This window comes from Zootermopsis nevadensis, unplaced genomic scaffold (genome assembly GCF_977971745.1).
Source record: "Zootermopsis nevadensis isolate Lab colony 2312 unplaced genomic scaffold, Znev_1.0 Znev_ptg000016l, whole genome shotgun sequence".
NCBI classification, from domain to species: domain Eukaryota; kingdom Metazoa; phylum Arthropoda; class Insecta; order Blattodea; family Termopsidae; genus Zootermopsis; species Zootermopsis nevadensis.
In genome coordinates, this window is record NW_028259148.1 from 4,182,403 (window position 1) to 4,206,730 (window position 24,328).

Consider the following 24,328-nt stretch of genomic DNA (forward strand, 5'->3'; position numbering starts at 1 on the left):
GTTCTCTGGTAGTTCCATTTGAATCAGCTGTGGAGAGTCTTTTTTGGATGATTTGAGTAGAAGACAGAGTACTGCAGTTCACTTTTGTTACTAACTTTGCCTAGTTTGTTACATTTTCGTGCAATCTGAGGCGTAAATGGGAGGATAATATTAACACGTGTACTCGGAAATAGAATTCGCGGATGTGGATTGAGTTAAACCGGCTCAGGATACGGTCCAGTGGCGGGTTATTGTGAATACAGTAATGATTCTTCGGTTTCCGCAAAATGATGTAGATACCAATGGAGGAAGATTGGAACTTGAGACGAGTTAATCCGAAGAATGGGATTGTGTTTCTTATTGAATCCTACATGCCACATTCTCCCGATGAACACGCTATTTATTATATTAAATAAAATAGTTACGACAACTGCGAGGGAATTTCCACTCTTAATGAAAGCAGTCGAATCCATTGTCTGGTTTCTGTTGACAGACATTGATATGTAATTAATTAGCGTCAAGATATCGAATGGACTTCGGAGTGTTAGTGGGAGGAGAAATTGGGTATATCCGTGGAAGATTTCCCCGTAACTTCGTCGACTTTAAATACCACATGAAACGGTAGGACTTGGGTTCGTCCAGCGCTGTATACTGAACTGGTAGACGGCGCGGAAGTATATTTTGAGTTTCAGATCTGTGTAATTTGTAATCAGTAACTTTATATACTGACATATTTACATATAATCAGTTTTTGGAAATTGTTTTACTGATTTTCCGACTTGAATATTTATTTTTTATCATCACAAAACCTCGGCGTTTGTCCTGAAATAAAAACTGTGGAAGGACACACTTAAATGTTTCCATCATGATGACCGACACATCGACTCTCATCTCATACCTTTACCAATACGTTGTTATGAAGGAATTTTTCTGTGCATTTGAAAGCACATAAGTGCCTTTTTATGAGTACAGAATATAACAAAAAAAAAAGTTATTTTGCACCTTTCGTGTATTTGCATACATTGCGAGGCGAGTGTTCATACCAAGGACGGGAGAATGGGATTTTTTTTATTTGCAGTTTTAATAAGCTACTGGATAAAGCACACTAACAAAATCCCACGAGTGGGAACACAAAATCGGGGTTTAAATGTGTCAAAAAAGTACAGACACGTTTATGCGCTATTAATGTAACAAGGAGCTGCTTTTGTTTGGTAATTGTAATTTCTGTTACTGATACTTAACGTGAACCGTCATGAACTCATTTGGCTGCAGATTGTTAACCTGAGATTTAAATTTAAGAATGATGTGAGCTTAGCAGTGGGCAAAACAGTTCGTTAAATAATGTATGTAAACTGTAAATTCCAGAAAAATTCCAGAGTATTTAACGAAAAATTAGTTTTTGTAGCGGAAATTTACTAAATGTTGTTCATGTAAGAGAAATAAGAGATGTTGCACCGTGTACTCATCGCCCTGATGATGGAGGCAGCAAAGACCTTCGAAACGTCAGCAGACTCCTACGAGACTACACGGTGCAGCATCCAAGAAGACAGTATACTCGCCGCCATAAGAACCTGATATGTTCCTGGGTGAGTGTCAAATCGAAAATGGAGACTTCTGTTTAATATCATCAGTTCATAGTTCAGTGGATTTAGAAATTGTGAGTGCACTTATTTGCGAAGCATCGGGACATAAGCTACCAGTACGTAACCTGACCTGTATGGTCAGGAATTTTAAAGCACGACGTGCATTAAAACTGCTGTGTTGAATGATAAAAATTCTTCCCTGCTGGTGTTAGGATCGCAGTTCGCCTTTTGCACTGTGTAGTCATTTTGTTTAACTTCGGTTGAGGAAGCGAAGGTTAGGATTGCTCACTCAACTCACCCTGTGGTGCAGGGTGTTCTTTGAAACGTCGATTGTCACTCGGCTTGTCAAAGAATATCGCGCTTGTTTCGTGGAATCCGGAGGTTTAGGTTAGGATCGATGTTTAAATATTAATTTTAATTGTTGGAATTTCGAATGTGGGAATTATAAAATTTGTAATTCTGGATTTTGGAAGTTCGAAAAAATTTGAAAATTTTATAATTGCTTACAAATTTTGAAAATTTAGGAATTTTGAAATTTGACAGGCAGTAGAGTACAGGAATAACCAAACTGGCGTGTGACATGATTTCGGGTAATTTCTACAGTGAAGATGGCTGTCTTCTGGGCTGTTGCGCTGTGTAGTCTGGTAGAAGTTTATCGACGTTTCAGAGGTCCTTGCTGCCTGACAGCCATCTTCGGACTCACCGCTGTGAAAACCACAAATCCTACAAATTGTATAATATAAGGATACTTTTTATTGCAAATTATTCCGAGGTTTGGAGATAGTCTGTTGCAATAAACGTGTCTTCGCTACAGGTGCATATGTTTTTTAGCCATGGGTGTAGTTGCGTATAAACGGTTTTAACACAAATTTCGTTATTGTAAAAGTGAATATTGACTTGCGCTTTCGTTATCATGTTGTGCTTGACTTACGAGGCTCTCTTGTAAATTTCTTCACCTCGATATAAGCTTATATTTTATTCACCTTTTGAGGATTAACGTTCGATACATCGATACAGATATTTTCTTTAACTGTTATGGGCGTTCTTGAGAAGCGCTTCTATAAATGTTCGGTTTGTTCTAGGGAAACACAGGTCCGTCCCGCATAATGGCACTGGCAAAAGCAGTCTTTCGCCCGTAACAAGTTCATATGAAATACGATACACGGCGCAACATTCCAGAAGACCATTTGTATTCGTATGACCACGCAAACCTCAAATCCTACAAAAAAGAAATTCGCTGACAAGTCCTATTTGGCTTAAAACAAAATTACTGCTGTTAATAACACGCTGTCTTGTGTTCCTCTTTAAGGCTGGTGACGTGCAGTTCTGTTTAATTTTTTTCATTAAATTAAAGACTTAATATAGTCTAATGCAGAAAACTGGTTTCCGAATAGAATTTGTGGCTACGAAACGAGCCATATTCCCGGAATATTGACTCTGGGGTGCAGACTACTAAATCCCTTTGCGTGAAATGACCGAGTGGAAAAAAAAACCCCATCGAAAACAGTGGTTGCCTTCTAGTTGAGAGTGAATCGCTGACATTTTTAACAGACATTTACATGTCTGAATTTTTTAATCTCCAATTCGTATCTGTACGTTAAGTATTTACATTTTTATCAGTCTGGTATTTATTCTGTTTCTGCAATATACAAGTTAATTAGGTTTGTACCATTCATCGCGTGATGTAATGTAGCATCGCCTAACATAATATGCATTAGAATTTCAGGTTAATGGTAGATGTGGTTGTGTAAAAGTGGCATACATCAGTATTTTAACTGGAAAGTTTGAGAATTCATTTTCTTTACACTGTGAAAGTAAAATTTGAATAATTTCTTAACTCTGCCAGACATCGGCCGTCATTGCTCGTGTGACATTTCAATGTTACGTATAGGTTATTTTAATAGACAGTCAGTGTTCCTGAAAGTCTGGCCAACTTTCAAATGAGAGTAGTTTCCGATTGATTGAATACTGGTTTATTTAACTACGATATTTCAGTTTGCATATTTATATAGTGTGGAATGTTTTTCAGACTTAACATCTCTGGCTCGTGAAGCGACGCTCATGAGAAAGTTTTTGTAGTGCACAAAATGTATAAGTCCACTCCCCCCCCCCATACGTCTTTATGGAGTGGCCCTTAATTAATAAGAGTAATTTTATCTTTAATTTGCCGTTTTGTTTGTTACTTATAAATGATAAATTCTGTGCTTTAAAATTCGGTAGCTCTTATTTTCCACACAGCTTATTTTCTAGGGTTGCCAGAATGTACATCGATTATTTCTGTAATGAGTATCGACCAATCGATCTTTGCATTGGAGGTAGATACTCGAGTTTTAAAAATTATTTACATGAAATAATAAACTTAATGGAGAAGAGTCTTCCATGTCAGTTAGCAAAGAAATCGTGTCTTTCATAGAACTCGCAGGTTCATATACGTGGTCACAAAAGCCCACCTCAGCTATTTAAGGAAACTCCGTGCTACAGATGATTAAAGCCAGTGAAAATAAAATAGTTAGGTTTGTAAAGTATTTTTATACAGTGACTTGTATTCAGTGAAAAATGTCGCTATTTTCGATGCCCTAATATAATTTTGAAAAGTATTTCGATAACGATAAACCGGATGGAAAGATATTTCAGAGGAAAGTTTAAAGAACTCAGTGAGACGAACACTTCATGTTGTATATTCTTTTCGATTTCCTTTCAAGTCGCTGTCGAAGCTTAAAACTCATTTGGCACAGTCTTCTGGAGTCTTCTTCTGTCTGTAATATAATTTGTGCGTACGACGAAGATTTACCTCGCTTTCTCGCGTCATCCCGGAAGAGAGCGCCTATAGTTTGTTAATACTACAGTATGGACCGTCAAAATTGACGGGAAGGAACCTCTTTTTGTGTTGAACAGTAACACAATTTGTTACAGAATCTCTTTTTTTTTTTTTTTTTTTTTTTTGCAAATAGCACTGAAAGCACAAAATGACGATTTCGATGCGAAGTAACGTTCGACAATGAACACGCGTTCTGCTCGTGGATTCACCATGTTCGCACTTGCACAGTTTCTGCGCAACTTGCGTGAGCAGCGGCCTAGTAACAAGGGTGACCTTGACTCGAGTGTCATGGAGGAAGCTGGGACAGTCTGTTTATTACGCGGGGGTGGATCTGCTTCTGATTTCACTTTTTAACCCTACTGTTTGATTTCCTTGGGGTTGCATTTTAAGTGGTGGTCTAGCGGTTAGAACGCTGGCCTTGTAATCCTGGGGTCTCGGGTTCGATTCCCGGCGGTGGCCGAATTTATAACTTGTGTTGGGCAAGGCAGTGGTCTAGGCAACACGGAGTTTTCCTCCGGGGGCTTCCCCGGTTTCTCCGTGGCATCCCAACAATTACTCCATTCACACACAGAAGAAGGCGATGGCAAACCACTTCTGGATCATCTGCCAAGAACGTATATGAACAGGTCCCAGTCCGAGAAAAGGATGGAAGGATCCTGTTCATATGGACCTGTCGTCAGACAGAACACTAAATAATAATAAGATGAGGTGGTCTAGCGGTTAGAACGCTGGCCTTGTTATCCTGGGGTCTCGGGTTCGATTCCCGGTGGTTCCCGAATTTATAACTTGTGTTGGGCAAGGCCGTGGTCTAGGCAACACGGAGTTTTCCTCCGGGGGCTTCCCCGGTTTCTCCGTGGCATCCCAACAATTACTCCCTTCACACACAGAAGAAGGCAATGGCAAACCACTTCTGGATCATCTGCCAAGAACGTATATGAACAGGTCCCAGTCCGAGAAAAGGATGGAAGGATCCTGTTCATATGGACCTGTCGTCAGACAGAACACTAAATAAATAATAAACCCTGTACATTCCAAAACCATTTTTTTTTGTTTCATATAAGTAATGAGCACAGCAGGATGCATAAACTAAAGGAAAACGTTTGAGAACTGATTTGATACATTTCTTGTAGAAGTAATACTGTCTCTGACACTACAAGAAATGCAAGGTAAACTGGCCTCTCGTTTCTAGATATTTTCCACGCCTGTTTATGTCAGGTTGGAACTTTCGTAAACGTTGATCTCTGTTTAATGACGTACAATGTTCATGAAGTGTACACGATCTTGTCCTGTCATCGCCAACGAACAGGAATACGGAAATCGATAGATATTAAGACCACTCTTCCTCTAAAGATTACAAATGTTTCTTTTATCAGATGCAGGAAAGACTGTCAATTTTGAACACGTAAACTTGGCTGTGTTTGCATTAGCATTATTTCGTGAAGCAGGCAACGAAATAGAATTTAAGAGGGAAAGACTATTTCTGATGTTCTGTGGCATTTGACAAGATTAACAAAAGCTACCGTGGATTGTTCCAAAGGTCGTATTCAAGAAGTCCCTCTAATTCCTATTATTTTATCTACCTTTTACCTTTAGATGTATAATTGTACTCTTGACTTGTACTCAGAAGTTAGAACTTGTTCTCGACTAAATATGAGGCAGCAGGATAATCAATCCTTCAACTGCCTAATCGGGAAAGGTTGCCAGAACAGAACAAGCCAACTTAACAGAGGTGGTCTTATTATATTTTCATTCGCTCAAATGCTTCCCTCTTTTATAGGACCCGAAGGCTCCTTAAACTTTGAACAGACGCCCAACGTTGGACCCTACACTGAACTACGTGATGCTGTATCACATCTTTATCCGCCATATTTTTATATTTTACCCTACATTTATATATAAGTAAGAACAGTTTGAGTTTATAATGTCGGGCACAGATTATGTTCTCGAGATTTCTATCTTCTAAATTGTAAGTCGAAGAAGATATTAAACGAATTAATTTAAATCTGTATTCTTATCCTCGCTTTAAAAAGGCACAGACGCTGTAAAAAATGTTACACTATTGCCCACACCGTGCTAAGAATGTGTTAACAAGAATATTTTGATAAAAAATGAATGCGACAGAAATTACAAAGACTAAAATTGTTTTAAGTCGTGTTACCAGTTTTCCGGTAGAATTTAAAAGAGAATGTTGCTGGTGGAGTGAAATAGAACAGGAGGATGCCTCCCTCTGTAGTAGCCGTCACAAAATACGTTCTGCCAGAAGACTAGGTCATTTCATTTTAATGCAGTTATGCATTTCAGATGGAAATAAACTTACTGTTGCAGCAGGTTTGGTTTATCTGTAATGTTTGTTGAGGTCAAGGGGGCAAGAGGGGAATATGACCTTACAGTGATGGTACAGCTGTCGCGTGTTATATCAAAAGCACGTGTATTTTAATTACGTGCAAGCAGTTTTATGGAGATTAGAAATTAATTTTAGAAGTGGATGCAATTATGCAGGATAACGTCCAAAGGAGTATCATATTTTGCGAAATCAGTAACAGGAAAATGAGATGATCTATATTTCTCTCATTACCGATAAAGTATTTTACCTAAGTTCTTACTCAAATTGGATTTTGAAAATAAACTTTATTCGACTTTAATATTTTTACAAGCCTGTATTTTGTGATAAATGTTTAATAACACTCGTTTTTCCAATTTTAAAATTACTACAATGGAAAAATTGTCTTCTTAAGGTCCGAGTTACAGAGGGCGCGCATTGACAGTGCTGCCAATATTTTACTCTGGAAGTTACTGAAATTTAAAGTCATCAACCCTGACAACAAAGGCAGAGATAGTCTCCGAAACTCTGAATATAAACTTTATTTTCACACGGCTTCAAAAGCCTTAAAGCTGAAGCCGAATATCTAAAGTGAATTACGAATTGTGGAGTTGTAACGTCGTGTAGTCTTACAGGTTTCTGAGGAAAGTATCGCTTCTATATTCAGGGTAGAAATGCAATTTGGTAACAACACTACACGGTGTCACAATGTAATCCAGAAGAATGGAACCCACAGAGCATTTAACACTGCTGCGTCCATTTTTCTACGAATTTGCAATGAAACTTCTGAAGGCAATGTTTCCTTTTTGTATTCGGATGGATTCGAGCCTCTTACAATTTGGTTTCGGCGTTTTATTTCCGGAATTTTCGGTTCTGAAGAAAGGTTATGCACTCTTTTCAGTGTTTCTTAGAAGGTTTGCCGAAACACGGTGTACTGTAAAAGAATACTTACTGTCTGTGTTTGTAGGTTCTTTGTCCCTTGTGAGAGCCATTTAAATGCATGTTCTTTCTTGTCTTGTTAGAAGACAACCTCTTTTCGGAAGTCTTGAAGCTCAGATGTCAGAAACTTTATTGTCGTCTTTTATGTGAAATGTAGTGGAGTGTTACCATCCGTGTAAGATGGAATCTTCCTCTCGTCTCCTTTGGTGTGTAACTTTCTTGACTTATTTTAACTCATAGGATGATTTTTAATTATCGGCGATCATCATGAAGACACTTTAAACACATAATTTCACACGTTTGCAAAGTTTTTCCCCAATATTTTTACGAATCATTCCTAGGTAATTAATAATTTTTGGTTTGACTGGATCGAGGATGGAAAGATATCATTCTAAAGCGTCAGTAGGGTACATGGGAGTTCATTGGTCAATATGTGTCATTGATGTATCATTGGGAGTAGTTGGCCGTGCCTCGCAGAAGCTACGTTTGGACGACTGCGTCATAACGTGGGAGTCCGTGTTGATACAAATTAAAACTTGGAAGAAACTCGTCTGTTGTATGTTTGCTTTAAATTAGGTGTTGTGTCATCTCAGAGGCGAGCGTCCGTGGGAGGTTGATGGTCACGGTGAGCTGTATCTTGGGGGGGGGGGGGGGGGGAGAAATAATTTAGAAGGCACATACTGTATCAGCATCATGTAGGTTTGACGGTGAACTCGGAGGACAGATAACTCATGCTACGGTCGTGATCGGGTTTCTCAACTCCACGTCCTCTCTGGAGGTAACCGACTCTCCTGTCCAGTGATAGCCGTGGTGCAACCGGCGTGTGAAACTGACCACTCACCATCTTGTGCCAAAGTTAAGACTGTGCAGAGCGTTACCTCCATGTCTCCATACATGTTTTTGGTGTGGTTTTTAAGTACAGGGACACCTTTATGTTTTACCTTTGAATATAACCATGGAACCCAGGCGTGGGATTCAATCAAAGAACCTTTGGAATAAAACATGCATTATTCTACAGATGAAATTTTGGATACAGCATAAGGTGGCACACGTAAATGTGATGTGGTATAAATCAACGTTTGAAATTGAAGTCTGTTGAGCGTGTGAGGTTACATAGAATTCTGCGTCGTAATTTCGATGAGAATAAATATGGGTTTGTCTTCTTTGTTAACTCGGCAGTAAAAATCTTTTTTTTTTTCCGAAGAAAAGCAAATTGATGTTTGAAGTTAGTTGAAGTAAGATAAAACGTTTGCGTTGAGAACATTATTTTTGAACCAGGCCTGTTTGATATTGCTTGAAATTAAAGTGTAGGTTGGTGGCACTCAAACTGTGAACAATTATTCCTGTGATGTGGTATTCATCTGGCATGACCTTCATTGTTTGTTTCCGACTGGCGGATCAGTGCAGCCAACATGTACTTTTCTACGTATCATACCATCCCATTTCCTCTCGAAATATACATGATTAAATGCAACAAAATTGAAGTTCGTGATCTTCATTTTCCGTTCACATGCTGGTTCTGATTTTGAGTTTAAATTTACTTATGTATGGTACATCGGACATGACTTAAATATCTCGTACTACGGATATACAGCCTCGCTTGGTTTGTCAGGCACAGGCATGATTAGATTAGACCTTCACTGAACGACAAACAAATTCTTATCCAGTTCGGCAGAAATGTATCAGTCTTGGGGAGAAATGCATACATGGCAAAATGATGATACATCTTCAAACTTTTAAATAGTTTTCCATTTAGTCAGTATTTAAAGGATTTTAGCTCCTTGAAGTAAAACTGTAAGGCTGGTTTATTCAATGGAATGCTCCCAAGACCCTGATTTTAAGGGCCACGTATCGCGAGCATTAATTCAGCGTGCTTATATTTTCCCAAACTATGATGTAATTACAGACTTCTTAGTTTGTTTTAGTAAGTTTTTAATACTGATAGCGTCGTTAAATAAAGGACAAATTAAAGGGAACATGTACTGGTCCCTCATCTTATAAATATTGTTTTTGTTTGGCTTTTTAGCTGTAGAAATCACGAGTTAACCAAGAAAACAAATAAATGAAGGGAGAGCTATTAATTTAAAAACACAGAAGTAGTTGAGTAACCTAAAAATCCACTATTTTCTATTTCATTTTAAAAACAGTTGGACCACATTTAACGGCAAGGGGAATTCAAACATGGCCGATTAAAACTGATATCATTTTAATCGAATTCTGATTGAAAAATGTTCTTCGTTTTATAATCGATGTTCAATAACGTCTCTGTATAAAGACGGCCTTGAGTTGTCTGTTGAAGGAAATAAAAGACCCTGTTCTTTTGGGGGACGTGTTATAATATACAGAGGCTCGGCTGAGCTGGAATAATGATGTACAATTGCTATACTCATGAATACTTAAACAAGTTACGCCACTGCTTTGTTTAGATGGTAACGTCGCTTTGTCGTCATAGTAACGAGCATTATTCTGTTACAGGCGTGCAGTTCCCATTCAATAATCATTTACTAACACAAAAACATTTTAAAAACTCCTAAAGTCGATATGCGTTATACAGTCACACAAGTTGGCTTAAGTTGTGTTTATGGATTATACGTTCTTGCTAATACGTCATGAACGTATTCGTGTTTAGGGCTGTCAGACTGCTTTTGTCTGTCTCCGTAGAGCATAATTCGTCTTCAGAAGCCGGTCAAGATATTTGCCGCCTTTTGTGGAACCGAATTCAAAGTAAGGAAATTTCCTGAACCAGATTAACATATCTCTGACTCTCGAATTCTAGTTCTTTAATATCTACTTTAATATTATCCTCTCTACCCGTAAGCCTCAAGTGGTCTTTTCCTGTTGCGTTTTTTTTTTGGACTAAAATCTGTTATGATCTTTTCGTATCTACTATTCGTGTTACATGACAACAGTATTTTATTTTTTAAAATTTCTATAATTTTGTTGCTTTCTTGTTCTTTGGTTGAAATATTCTCGAATTCCCTTTGAGTAAGTGACAGTTGTTAGATAATTGATGAGCACGTGAAATTATTTTAAGACACTATCATATAATTTCAGTGGGTTGAGGAAAACCATAAACGTCACTCAGGATAGACTACCTAGCCTCCTCAGGTTTAAGTGTTTCTTATCAGTGCATTATTTATTTACAGTTTATTTAATAAATTTAAAAGGATGTGGAAGGAAGCGATTGTGGCCTGGGGACTGAGGAAAATCACGAAAAGCCTTAATCGGAATAGTTGGTATCCGGGCCTAGAATCGAATCAGGGACCTCCCAAATACGAAGCAGGTTGCTAACCACTCGACGTTCGGTTTCAGTGCTTATAGTAGACTTCTTTGAATGTTCGCGTATTCAGGTCAGTCGCTATCTTATCCGTGGAAGATGAAGGTTATATTATAAGTCACAGACGGAACAAATACGTAGAGTATGGGATAAATCACATGTGTTTCCGTGTTACGTTGTTACCAAATGTTTTTTTACCCATGGTGTGTGAGTGACAAACTTAATTTAGATAACTGAAAGTTCTTCGACAAGAATCTGTCAACATATGCAGATATAAATGTCACCGGTTCTATCAGTTTGATAGACACGTGTCACAGATACCGCTGCAACTAATGATATGTTGCGATGCAGTGTGGATTCGTCAGTGTTTATTTCGCTCTATTTCAATTTCAATTAAAATGACTTTATCTGCTAATGAAATTGACAGTAAGATGGACAGGTGACATGATTTGTGGTTTCTGTTATAAAGAATAACCTGAAAGAACAGTGAATCGACATGTTTACTGATTACTCACACTTAAGAAAGAAAGACGAGCCATTGTGGGGGGCAGGGGGGGGGGGGGGGGTCAACAGGAGGATTATCAGCGAAACACTTTTAAAAATTGTCACTTGCTAACTTTGCATTATTTGGCTTTTCTTAAGTGGACGTCATATGGTCATGTAATATTAACGATAGTTTTATGGCGATTTACATTGAAACAGTATATTTTTTTATTTTAAATCCTGTTAATTCTGTACAGTTGCGTCATGTAGCAATAACATTAACAGTAACATGTTTAGTCTTTATCATTGGAAATAAAGTAATGTAGGATGATAACATTGAGTGAGATTTGAGTGTTTCATCGCCCTGATGATGGAGGCAGTAAGTTCCTCTGCAACTTTGGTCAGTATCAGACTACACGGCGCAGAATCCCAGAATAAAGCAGTATCGAAGCCATTAAGTTTACGATAAAATTGTACCAATTTGATTTCTTTAAATTGTAATGCTCAGGGTTGTAAAAAGATTTATTATTTTTATTTAGTGTTCTGTCTGACGACAGGTCCATATGAACAGGATCCTTCCATCCTTTTCTCGGACTGGGACCTGTTCATATACGTTCTTGGCAGATGATCCAGAAGTGGTTTGCCATTGCCTTCTTCTGTGTGTGAATGGAGTAATTGTTGGGATGCCACGGAGGAAAACTCCGTGTTGCCTAGACCACGGCCTTGCCCAACACAAGTTATAAATTCGGGCACCGCCGGGAATCGAACCCAAGACCCCAGGATTACAAGGCCAGCGTTCTAACCGCTAGACCACCTCATCTTATTATTATTTAGTGTTCTGTCTGACGACAGGTCCATATGAACAGGATCCTTCCATCCTCTTCTCGGACTGGGACCTGTTCATATACGTTCTTGGCAGATGATCCAGAAGTGGTTTGCCATTGCCTTCTTCTGTGTGTGAATGGAGTAATTGTTGGGATGCCACGGAGGAAAACTCCGTGTTGCCTAGACCACGGCCTTGCCCAACACAAGTTATAAATTCGGGCACCGCTGGGAATCGAACCCGAGACCTCAGGATTACAAGGCCAGCGTTCTAACCGCTATACCACCTCATCTTATTATTATTTAGTGTTCTGTCTGACGACAGGTCCATATGAACAGGATCCTTCCATCCTTTTCTCGGACTGGGACCTGTTCATATACGTTCTTGGCAGATGATCCAGAAGTGGTTTGCCATTGCCTTCTTCTGTGTGTGAATGGAGTAATTGTTGGGATGCCACGGAGAAACCGGGGAAGCCCCCGGAGGAAAACTCCGTGTTGCCTAGACCACGGCCTTGCCCAACACAAGTTATAAATTCGGGCACCGACGGGAATCGAACCCGAGACCCCAGGATTACAAGGCCAGCGTTCTAACCGCTAGACCAACGTGGTGGTGTAAAAAGATTATAAATATAAAAGTCCCTCTGTCATGTGATTACCATAAATTGATCTCTAAAATTACTTTGTATAAAAAAACAAATAATCGCAGAACAATTTTAAATATACCCCTTAAATATATCAGTTAAATTGTATCGGTGTCAATGTTTTGTACAAATTGTTATCAGGAAACGTTTGGACGGTATGTGCACTACGTTCCGAGTACACGTTACAAATATTTTGTTAGACCCTTTGTTATAACGATTACAGTTGCCTAAAGCAGAGCGTTCAGCCATAAATCTGTCGTTTAGGTTATAAATCCAGTTACCATGTTATGTAATGCAGTTGCATGCTCACATATTATGTACAAAGTTTTAAGCTTAGACGTACACTTCCGCAGTTAATTTGGCATTTATTTGAATTCCGTTATTTGAACTGAAAATATTAATCTATCGCTTTGGGGGACTTCGCTGCCCTCAGGCTGTGCAACAGTAAAGAGGTCACTGTAAACGCAACTTTTTACTGAGAAAACAGCCAAGATTTACTATAAGCTTTTCCGTCGTCCACTGTGTTCAGCTGATCGCTCAGACGCTAATCTTAAACAGCAAATGTTTCGCCAAGTTTATTGCGTACTTGTTTATCTGAGGAAGACCTTCGGAACGTTTACAGAGAACGCGCAAGACAGTTTAACACTTTTCGAGCTGCCATGATGATCCAAGCAGGTACGACGTTATCTAGCTGTGTAAGGAGAGAGCCAAGGGTGACCTGTCTTTTCGTGAACCAAAGTCTCTGTTTTAAAGCGTAGGAAGACAAGTCTCTGAGATTTCATTATGTGTCTTCTGGGTTGTCAGATAGAAGTTTATCAACGTTTCAGATATCCTTGCTGCCTTCATCATCAGGGCGATGTGGCATCTTCGTACTGACAGCCGTGAAAACCTTAAATCCTACTTGTTCATTATCTGAACACGTTTTTAAACTCTTATCTGGAGGCTGGAGAAATTTACGTAATGAGGAACGACATAATTTGTATTTATAATTTCGTAAAACCGCAACTATTTGGATTCTTTTATGTCGAAGAAAGAAAATTTTGTTTTTTTATGTGTAAACATCGTGAAATCTGCGTGACAGTCTGTTGATTTTTGCAGTACTATTTTACAATAATCTGGTATCTTTTACGCCTGACAGCAGAAGGACACGTGGCTGCTGTTAGACTTTTTCATTGCCCGTAGAGTAACACATACGCGGATCGTCGAAAGTTTTAAAATAATTACATTTCAGTCGCCTCTGAGGCCACCCGATACTTTTGAAAAAGATAGGGGTCTGAACATTTCATTTTTCGTTTAATGAAATTGTTTGACCTTCGTATTCATTTCCCAGTTTTGATTGTGACGCAGATGTTTATAAGGACGACAATAGGATGACGAATCATTTTAAAATGAAGATGTCACTGCCATCCGGCTACAATATAATTGGCTGTTTTTGCTGTTCTCGCCCGACACTTTTTCTGTTGTTTATAATGTTGTTATGAACTGTGACTGAAGTCTAGTTGATGTCAGAGTCAATTTGTTGCCCTGACATTCATTTGGAGAGAGTAGTCACAACATAGGACCCCATTCTACTCCTTCAGACCCTTTAAGGCCCATATATATATATATATATTTTAAAAGCCATTAATGCTGCCTTTGTATTTATAGGTTTTTATATGATTCTCACTGTAAACAGGGACTATTTCCTTAAACAACATTAACCGGTTGATCCTTGTATAGGTTAAGTTCAGTGTTTTCTTTGCGGTAGGGCCTGGATTCTTAAATATTATTTAGAAGCGGTTCGGCTTTAAATGAATGAATATTAAAATACTGTGAAACAGATCATATGAGACGTGTCAGTGTTGTTGCCGCGTTTTGGGTTTATACGAACGTTTCGGCAGAACACGCTGCAACTATCTTCACTTCACACTAAAGGTAGAAGCAGCATGTCCTCCGGAACTTTAGTATACAAGTAAAATGCAAGGTGCAACCCACATCGTCTTGAAAATTATAGATTCTGTGCCTGAAAATTAAGTTTGATATGTTTAATGGTTTTTTTAATTGTAATTAATTGATTATGTAAATTATTTGGCCGTTTACTTTGCTGTTGCATTGACAAACTTCGCGTTATACGCCCCATTTTATCCTAAAGCCCAAATACTATAAATGTTTACTCAGAGACGGGACTGAACGTTAGTTAATTCGTTAATTCTCGAATTCAGAAACAAAAAATGCATTAAGAGGATAGAGACGTTGTGTTGGCAACAGTGATATGAGTTTGTGAACTTAGAAACATAAACGGCATAGGAAATATAATTTCAAAGTTACAATTTTTTATTGGGAATTAAATAGTTCTGGTCCATCGTCAGAGTGTCACAGATGAAGTTTCTAAAACTCGATCCCTCGTTCGCGCGTTCCTAATTTCTGTGTCTCTGGTAATCAAAAGTCTTGGCACGCACGCTGCTGGTTGCAAGTGTCCCCGCAAAATACAGAAACGAAGTTAATAATATTTTTTTGGTCCCTGCAGTCTCGTTAGCAGAGATCAATACCGAAGACTGGAACTCACTAGGAAGTATGACAGGGTTAATTAGCAACTCGTACGTCCTCGGAAATGTCTTGAAAAGAACCCGTTTACTGTGAAGACGGAGCTGTACCATGAAGACCCTGTGGTGTGCTATGGGGGGGGGGGGGTATCAAAAGGATGATATCAAGAGGAAAAAACATACAAAAGACTCGTTAATAATTGGGTAAATTCGCTCCAAAACTAAAGAACAAAGTTCACATAGCAAACAAATGGATCTTTAGAATGAGATTTTCTTTCTGACTACAGGATGTATCCTTAGTCAGAGATTAGAATCTTGTAGGGGATTTAATTGTGAAAAAGCTAGGAAATAATTTATGTTTTCAGTAAAACCCATAAGTAAAAAACAGAGTTAATTGATTTTTAAAGTAGGTGGTGCATATAGTTACCATTGGTCTTTAAAGGGCTGAAAGAAATTAAACTTACGTACGAGGTGCGATCAGAAAGTTTCTAGACTGCGCCTATAAAAACCCGTACACTTATCTCAGGTATTAAATTCATCCATCACCTTCGAAGTAGTTCCCCTGGGAGTGAACACAACGATCCCAGCGCCGCTGCCAAGCCTGGAAGCATCCCTGGAAATCTTTCTTTGTCAGCCTGTCAAGCACCATCTGCGATTCTGCCTGAATCTCTTCTATCGTCTCAAATCTCCTTCCCTTTAGCTGAATTTTCATCTTTGGGAAGAGGAAGAAGTCACACGGAGCTTAGAAAGGAAGTTGGGGTCGGTTCTTGCAAGATCTTTGAGCTCCTGACAAACGAGAAGTCAAGTCGATTCTGCTTCTGGTCCTCAGACAGGATGCGTCGCATGTGGAGTTCTTCCTTTAGAATCAGCTGACAGGTCCCATAGCCTATCCCAACAATGTCGCACAAGTCGTTGATGGTACGACGTCGATCTTCGTGAATGGCCTGCCGAATCTTCGTAACATTTTCGGGCGTTGTGCTCGAAGATGGTCGTCCAGAACGCTCGTCATCATCGACAGAGGTTCGGCCATTTTTAAAACGTGAATGCCACACAAAAGTTTGTGCACGACCCATTGCGGACTGCCCAAATGCTTGCTTTAGCATTTCATAGGTTTCCGTAGCCGTTTTGGCGAGTCTTTGGCAAAATTTGATGCACACGCCATTCCGAAATCGCAGGAGGGTCGGTGTAATGCACTACCAAAACGCCCGTAACTAAGAAACAAATGCTAATTCGATGATGCCGGCTGGCACACTGATTCACTCTGAATGTAGGCCGCACCCCCTAAAGGCAGAAGCTCGTACTACATCCGGTTCGCCCTCTATTGACACAGTCTTGAAACTTTCCGATCGCACCTCGTATGATAATACTCGTATACGAGAAGTGTCGTATATAAATTACATACAATTTAAGAATCAAAATATATGACAATTTTGTTATACTCTTGGGCTGTGTTAAAGTAAGTTGTATTATTTATTACAGTAGAAGTGCAATAGGCCGTGATTAAGTTTAAAACGTGGTAGAGGAATAGGTTAGTAGGCGAATGTTCAGTGGAGTTATATTACTGACATACAGACACGATGAAACTGGTAGCTTGTTTTCTATTTAATTCTTTCTAAGTTAGTTAAAAACAAAACAGACGCTATCACTGAGATCTACCACGATCATTTATGTCCCGAATGCATCAGACGCGATACCGCTGAGCTAAGTGCTCGGTCGAGCGACGCTGTGAAACTGCTCGATTCTGAACGTGTTCCAACACGTCTGTGATGTAATAATTTGACAAACCGCCAGCTTGAAAATGGAGATCGATGTCAAGAAACGAGCTTTCGTTGCAAGTTGTTAACTGCACTGTCTTCGTATCGGAGCTTTAAGCCAAGATATTCTGAGAATAGAAAGAGGTTTTTGGAACATGTTTAGGATGCGCTTTTTAGCACAGCACATTTTTCGAACGAGAAATATAAATATAAAGTCCGGCATCAAATCAGATTTTGGTAGCCGAACCGAAATGTTGATCACGGCCCAAATCCTGTTATAGGACACCAGTAATCCATTTTAATCCTCCTTTCGCCCTCACAACTTCTCTATGAAGATTAATCTTAAGTTTTATTCCATCTACCATCTCCTTTGTGTTTAAATTTGATGTTTTTAAGAGGCCTGTGTTTCCGATGGAAAATGTAAGCTTTCATTGTCTCGCCCATTCTATCTAAATGTCCAGTCCATCGTTCCCACCTGTTACTGCCTTAGAAATTATTTGTTTCTGGCTTATTTATTGACACTGTCAGGAGCTCATTAATGAATTATTAATTTTAAAAAATATACAAGGATTAAAATATATAATATAATTCAGGTCTATACACAAACTTTATTTACAGATGTTAAAATTTAAAATTTGCGCTATTCATCGTTACTACGATGTTACAAAATTTAAATTTTAACACCTGTAAATAAAGTTTGTGTATAGACCTGAATTATATTATATATTTTAATTATAAAACACAAACATGACGCATTTAAACTTTAAACTTTAAATATACAAGGAGATGGTCGCGGTGAAATTTAAGGCACGATCCCTGTATTTTTCTGGAGGGAGTGAGGAAATCGACGACCCATGTCGAGATTTGAACCCAGGCACTGTCGAATAAGGAACACCCTTCGTAGATGCAAATATTTTCTAGAGGACTTTGTTTCCAGACACGTTCCTTCGAAGTAAGAGATCACGTTTCAGACCCCAAAGAGAAGAACGCCGTTCTGTATGCTTTGTAGCAAAACCCGAAACTGTTGCTAGTGAGCGTTTAACTGCTAACCCTGTACGTTAATGCTCCGGAGCTTAATTTTCATTCCGGTGGTAACGTAAAAACGCGGAACACGATCTCTTCTGGCTTCGGAGGCTGAAACGTGCAGATCCTGAGCCCTGCAAGCGCGCTCAGTTTCAAGCGCTGCCGGCAATATGCACAGATAAGATTAGAACAGGTATGTGCTATGCCGCGGGGGTTGGGGTTGGGGGGGGGGGATTTAGACCCATTTTAAATGGAGCAGTTCCGACCCTACGCATTTTGATTATACGATGGCGTCAACTGCTTGCCCTGTCCAGTGGCGTATATCCACATCTTCGCTACGGGTGTTTACAATGCAGAGGTTTAATTAATGACGCCATTTTATTTATATTTATTTAGTGTTCTGTCTGACGACAGGTCCATATGAACAGGATTCTTCCATCCTTTTCTCGGACTGGGACCTGTTCATATACGTTCTTGGCAGATGATCCAGAAGTGGTTTGCCATTGCCTTCTTCTGTGTGTGAATGGAGTAATTGTTGGGATGCCACGGAGGAAAACTCCGTGTTGCCTAGACCACGGCCTTGCCCAACACTAGTTATAAATTCGGGCACCGCCGGCAATCGAACCCGAGACCCCCAGGATTACAAGGCCAGCGTTCTAACCGCTAGACCACCGTGGCTCTATAATGACGCCATATCAACTAATAAAGTTAATGTTGCTGTCTTGATTATGTTCGTAAATTTCAGATCTGATGGAAATGCTGTGATGCTACTGGAGATGAAAATAACGTTTTAAGTGATCGCTGTTTCAGATGAATATTGCAAAGTTTATCTTTGTTTTTGCATTTCTGAAGTTTGTGTGTTTTGTGTGCCACGAAATTGCAACGCAGGATCCATTGTCGGGGGAAATTAAATGTAAATAAACGTTTTTCTTGAAGTCACGCTGTTTCTGGATCTATGGAGTTTCTTATATTTAATGTGTTATTTCGTTTATTGGTCGATTCTTGGGGTCTTCTGATAACTTTCTTTCAGCTGCAGATGTTAAATATGAGGGTGGTTCAACAGATACCCACTAAGAGCGAGCCATTTGCGATATGGAGTGGCATGTGGTAGTGTAGGAAAAATGGCGTGTCACACATTCCACATCCGTCCAAAGAATATCAACGTTCTGTGACTTATTGTGTGCAGAGAGCTCTAAGTCATCGGAAATTCATGGTAATAGAGAAAATCAGCTGAAGATGAAATATGACATTTTATTAAGGATTTTAGGAGGAGGTGAAAGGCGGTAGAATGTTTACGTGGGAAGGCCATTTGCTTTTGAAAAGTGCAGATTACACATACATTTACTTGGAATAACGAAGCGAAATTACAAGTCTCGATTAATATACCTGTTCTGTGACCGAGACTTGAACATGGTTCCTCTAATCTGTGAAATAAGACTCTTAAACCGTAGTACAAGCGAGAATGATGAAATTATCCAAAAGTTCCGGCAAACACTGCAGTCGCCTATTTCCGGATCTGTATCAGGCTTCCATAAACGCCGAACCAAAATATTCACCCTGGAGATGGAAAGTGTAATTTTTTTCCCCCCGAAATGTTAGGTATCTTCCAACATTGGACGTGCACTAAAGCCGAAGTTTTACATTTCACAAGGAGTGTTCTTGTTTTAAAAAATTGTGTAGGTTCCAATTCGAAATTTGAGATTCATTTTATATGCTGGCGTAAAATGCGATAACCTTTTCTACCCAAACAAATTGCACTATGGTAATAGAACACGACATTTCGAAGCTGTGATGATGGAGGCAGCTAGAACCTTTGAAACATCAGTAAACTTCTGCCAGACCACGCGGCAGTTAGAACCTGAAATCTGTGACGTACTGAAATGACGTAAGTCTGCATTAGATTAATCTTCTACGTTATAATTAATAAACGTAATCATTAATGAAGACTGAAGATGACAGTTCAAAACTCTATAAACATGAAAGTTGTTGTAATGCAAGAAACAGGTATTGGATTATGCTTACATGTCGTTAGATTTAGGTTTTACACACGAAACGGTGTCACGTGATACATATTTTATATTATTTATCGTCTCCGCGTCCTGAGATGTTAAGGCTTGCCTCCCTCGAAATTATATGCCTTATACACCAGCACTGGAAAATTACTAGTACGCCTCGTAATTTCAGCGCAACATCACTCGCTTTGTGAATCACGTTTCTAATTAAGGTGTTAAGAAAGTTCTGAGTAGTTTGCACGCCACTGCAGGCGTTATCCTATATGTGGCAGAACCAGTGTGAGGTGGCCCAGTGTAATCGTTGCATCTCTCCTTCCAAACGAATGCAGACTTTTAACACGTAGGCCTATTATGTTTGATATTGTATAGATTTGTATTTGTTGTTCTCTAAGTTAATGAAGCGTGATCAAAGTGGCGGCCCGCGGGTCACATCTGGCTCGAGACAACCTGGAACCAGGCGCGCGAATTGTTTGTTAATTTGTTATCGTGATTGTTAAATCGTCTGCCACACATGCTAATGACCTTGAAATTCTGTCGTACAATGTAAATTTTTAAGGTAAAAATTGTGTCGGATGCCGTCTGTTGTGTGAGACGGAGAATATTTTAAAAAAGTTTTAAAATTAAATGTACAGATAGATAACCATGAGAGATAAAAGTGACTTAATCCGCATACACTCTGTGATGTAACGTCTCGTTTAGAAATGACAAGTCATTCTGTTACACGATGTACTTTAAACATTAGTGCTGGAAATAGAAGGAAACTGAACCACGATTTGAACTGCTTTACTCAGGTCGGAGTTTAAAAGCAGTCAAGCCTAAAGCCGTATTGCTGCTGGTTGCATAATTATTAGGTACGAATAAGTTAAAGTTTGAGTAGGCACATCGGTGTACCACGTAGAATATACACGTCAGTAGAAGAACCGAAGTAGGTTTGACTGTCAGATCAGATGCGTGCAGAAGTGGAATATTGAATCGCTATAAATGGCAAGATTTCAAGAAAAGTGAAATTGTCATTCTCCACATATTGAAAATCCTACTCTGTAATTACACGGAACAGTAATCTCTGAGAAAGTATAGCCATTTTATATGATTTATGATTTTTTTTTATTTAATGACGCTTACAGTAGCTCATACTATACGGCGTCGAATGATTGGATGATTAGCCCTTTGAAGTCGAAGCTCGTCTCGATAAGTTTAAGAATTCAGTCTGTACCGCAAAGAAAACACAACAATTCATTACAAAGATGAGCTTGTAAACGCTGTTTAAGGAAATTATCTCTGTTTGTTCTGAAAATGATACGAAACATAATCAGTATTTAGGATTATTGATTGTGAATGCAGGTTGTACGTATAGTAACAATTAGGATATTAAGGATTAATAAATAAATCCCTGAGTTTGTCTGGAGGGATCAAGAAAAACCAAAGAAACATTGGGATAACCGATCCCTGGGTCGAACTCGGGACTACCAGAGTACGAAACAGTAGTGATAATTACTCGGGCCCTGTTCGATTCCCGCTTTATACGTACCGGGAGGTTTATCGAAAGAGTAATCGACGTATATGTTAAACAAGGGCTTGCTGTAGTGTACAGATTTTTGTACAAGTTTAGTTCACAATAGTCCAGTACTGTTCATTAAATTATGTTAATATTTTCAATAACTTTGAATTTTCTTCGTTGGCATTAGTCTTTGATTTGAAATCGAATCAGCAGGCGTCTTCTCACAAGCGTCGAATCGAATTTATCATAAATTTATTTATCACTTCGACATTGAGAATCCTTGTGAAAGAAATCGGTCTCCGATACATTGGCAGCTGCTTTGCTTGATATGTTGTTTTCTCGTTGATACTGTGTATACAACCAGATCTTAGTATGAGATGACGACTAATAATTACGGTAATTAGAAACGCGTTTTTACTTCTGGGACGCAAAGGAGAAAAAACGTGAAACTGTACATACGCGGGTTAATAAGCTATAATAACACTGGTGCAGGGTGATTGATTGCAGTGCGACAGTCCAACTCGTAAATACAAATACACGGGATCAACTGGTTTTAACGTATGTTTTATTGGTGTGCCCTTGGGGCGATTTCATTTGAAATGTTTTCAGAAATGAAATCTGCGAACATTCGCAGAATAAAAGAGTTGTCACTGTCGAATTATATCAAACTCGTTGCTTTTAGTTGGTCCGCCATTTTACACACGTCGCCAGGATCATTAAATAAACTGTTACCTTTCAAATAAATACATTTACTGATATGTCTCTTGATTTCGGATACAAAATGCCGTGAACTGATTCTTACAGTGTTTTTTTATTCTGGATATAATCTTTAAAAGAGGGCAGGTACTGTTTGGGACATCCTGAATTAGTGCAGTGAGCTAGCATAACTCAGTGGATACAGCGGGCTGAACGACCCGGAGTAGTGGTACAAATTTTTGTCTTCGCCACTGCGTCCAAACCGACCCTGAGCTCCTCCCCCCCCCCCCTTAATACATACCACACACCACACCCTACAACCCTTGCCATCCTAAGCAGAGGCAGCGACCATTCGGCGTGGTGTATACTTATCGAAATATATCTCCGAGCTTGGTTGACCATTACAAAAACATATGCCAACTGCCAGCCAGCCTAGGTGCGATCGAAAGGTTTCAAGACTGCGCGTATAAAAACCCGTACACTTATCTCAGGTATTAAATTCATCCATCACCCTCTAAGTAGTTCCCCTGGGAGTGAACACAACGATCCCAGCGCCGCTGCCAAGCCTGGAAGCATCCCTGGAAATCTTTCTTTGTCAGCCTGTCAAGCACCATCTGCGATTCTGCCTGAATCTCTTCTATCGTCTCAAATCTCCTTCCCTTTAGCTGAATTTTCATCTTTGGGAAGAGGAAGAAGTCACACGGAGCTAAGGAGGGTGCGGGATGACGGCCATGGTGTTTGAAGCCAAAAACTGCCGAACTTTGAGGGCGGTGTGCGCTGGCGCGTTGTCATGATGCGTCGCATGTGGAGTTCTTCCTTTAGAATCAGCTGACAGGTCCCATAGCCTATCCCAACAATGTCGCACAAGTCTTCGTGAATGGCCTGCCGAATCTTCGTAACATTTTCGGGCGTTGTGCTCGAAGATGGTCGTCCAGAACGCTCGTCATCATCGACAGAGGTTCGGCCATTTTTAAAACGTGAATGCCACACAAAAGTTTGTGCACGACCCATTGCGGACTCCGCAAATGCTTGCTTTAGCATTTCATAGGTTTCCGTAGCCGTTTTGGCGAGTCTTTGGAAAAATTTGATTTGTTCATGAAAATCCGCCATTCCGAAATCGCAGGAGGGTCGGTGTAATGCACTACCAAAACGCCCGTAACTAAGAAACAACTGCTAATTCGATGATGCCAGCTGGCACACTGATTCACTATGAATGTAGGCCGCACCCCCTAAAGGAAGAAGCTCGTACTACATCCGGTTCGCCCTCTATTGACACAGTCTTGAAACTTTCCGATCGCACCTCGTACATTAGCTTACAAGGCGGTTTCATGGTTTTATTCAGTGCCCCTGACAAATTAAAGAATAGTAGCCTACGCATCTATTCCACTGCATTATTTATTATGCACATTACATAAAGAATAATGTTGATTATCTGAATAACAACTGATTTTGTTAAAGAAAGTTACAGAGTAATATGAGAACCTGTTTGTACTAGTAAGTTAGTGGCATTTTAATACGTTACCATGGAGCTTCAGTAGTCTTCATTTATAACTTTTCTGCCAGGGAATCGATAAGAAAGGTTGTCTGTGGCCCTAGGTCTGTAAAAGATGATAACATCTGGTTTAAAAGTTACTGCGTGGAGCATGTACCCCATACGGAAACAGCCTGAAAGAACATTAATAGTACTTTATAATGTAAAGTACGCAAAATGGAGTAGTATCTTGGACTCCAACTTGTTATAAGGTTTGAAGAAACTGTCCTATTGGCCCAGATAAAAGACATCTTTATAACCAGTTGCATAATCTCGACTCACTGAAAGTTGTCTTCCTGGAGGCGTATTTGGGTTGTCTCCACAAACAAATTATTTCTGTGCGGTGAGAATCTCTTTCAATTGTCTTCCACAGAGTTTTTACAGTTTGATGTAAGTTGGCAGGAGAAGGAACAGTCTCTTCCATGTAAAT

The 24,328-nt window shown here is 39.4% G+C and overlaps 1 protein-coding gene and 1 long non-coding RNA gene across 4 annotated transcripts in view; one reads left to right on the forward strand and one right to left on the reverse strand.

The window, feature by feature from the left end:
- Window positions 1-24,328, forward strand: part of LOC110834581 (extracellular serine/threonine protein CG31145) — a 193,505-nt gene that overhangs the window by 13,555 nt on the left and 155,622 nt on the right. The window lies entirely within an intron of this gene.
- Window positions 23,721-24,328, reverse strand: part of LOC110834582 (uncharacterized) — a 163,861-nt gene continuing 163,253 nt past the window's right edge. Inside the window, exon 5 of the long non-coding RNA XR_015535375.1 lies at window positions 23,721-23,965. This is a non-coding gene — a long non-coding RNA (uncharacterized LOC110834582). The remainder of the gene's footprint in view (window positions 23,966-24,328) is intronic.